General features: G+C 41.1%; 1 protein-coding gene across 1 annotated transcript in view; it reads left to right on the top strand.

Moving 5' to 3' along the window:
• Window positions 1–216: 216 nt before the first annotated feature.
• The window catches only part of col4a4 (collagen, type IV, alpha 4), a 47,468-nt gene continuing 46,840 nt past the window's right edge, over window positions 217–844 (top strand). Inside the window, exon 1 of the mRNA XM_059331090.1 lies at window positions 217–286. The gene's annotated coding sequence lies outside the window, so the exon portion shown is untranslated. The remainder of the gene's footprint in view (window positions 287–844) is intronic.

The following is an 844-nucleotide window of genomic DNA, read 5'->3' as shown; positions in this document are numbered from 1 at the left end:
TATATTTAGTTTAATAAAGTATGTCCTTATAATCTTCACAGACAGAACTTAGACTGGCTTCATGACAATCACCCAATTGGCCGCTTTTATTTTGGAGCGCGTTGCCGGGGGACCGGAAGTGTGTTCGCGCGCTCCTGCAGGTGTTTGCCGTTGGTTGACAGGTGTTGAGTTGTGTGTGCCGCGCGGCGCTGCGGGTCAGTTTAGCGGATAAAGTTGAGAGTTTTCTGTCTATGTGTCTCTGACATGAAAAGCGCGTGAAGCTTCAGACTGAGCGCGAGACCTTCAGGTAAGTGACCCACCTGTGTTGTTGTTGTTTTGTTTTTGTTGTTGTTTGTTTTCTGCGTGTTTGACGAGCCGCTGCTGCTGCTGCTGCTGATGCGATGATCAATACCAATCATTTGTTAATTAATTAATCAGCTGCTGACGTCAACAGATTAATTAATTAATGAGCCGCTGATGAAGCTGAAGAGGAGGAGAGAAGTAACGGAGTACTATTACTGCAGCACTTGATGCTGCACGAGCTGCATTCTCAAACTTTAAATCAGACAGAATGAAAAGTAATCGGATTACTGAGAGTTTATTGGCTCCTGAAATGTGATTCAAAAAACTAAATGTTAACTTTAAACTGCAGCTCTCTGCACTGTACTGTAATACTCTGCGTAAAAATACTCCATTACAAGTAGTGCATGCACAACGTTTTATCAGCTAAATGTACTTTAAAAGTATTAAAAGTGCTCCCTGAAGTATGTTGATATGTGGGATTACTTATGATTTTTTTTGAAATCTGATTTAATTAATTAAATGTTAAAGGTCGACAGATGTGGGATTTCTGAGGCCGATATTG

This window comes from Centropristis striata, chromosome 4 (assembly GCF_030273125.1).
Source record: "Centropristis striata isolate RG_2023a ecotype Rhode Island chromosome 4, C.striata_1.0, whole genome shotgun sequence".
Taxonomy (NCBI): Eukaryota; Metazoa; Chordata; class Actinopteri; order Perciformes; family Serranidae; genus Centropristis; species Centropristis striata.
This window is presented reverse-complemented; position numbering and strand designations above follow the sequence as displayed.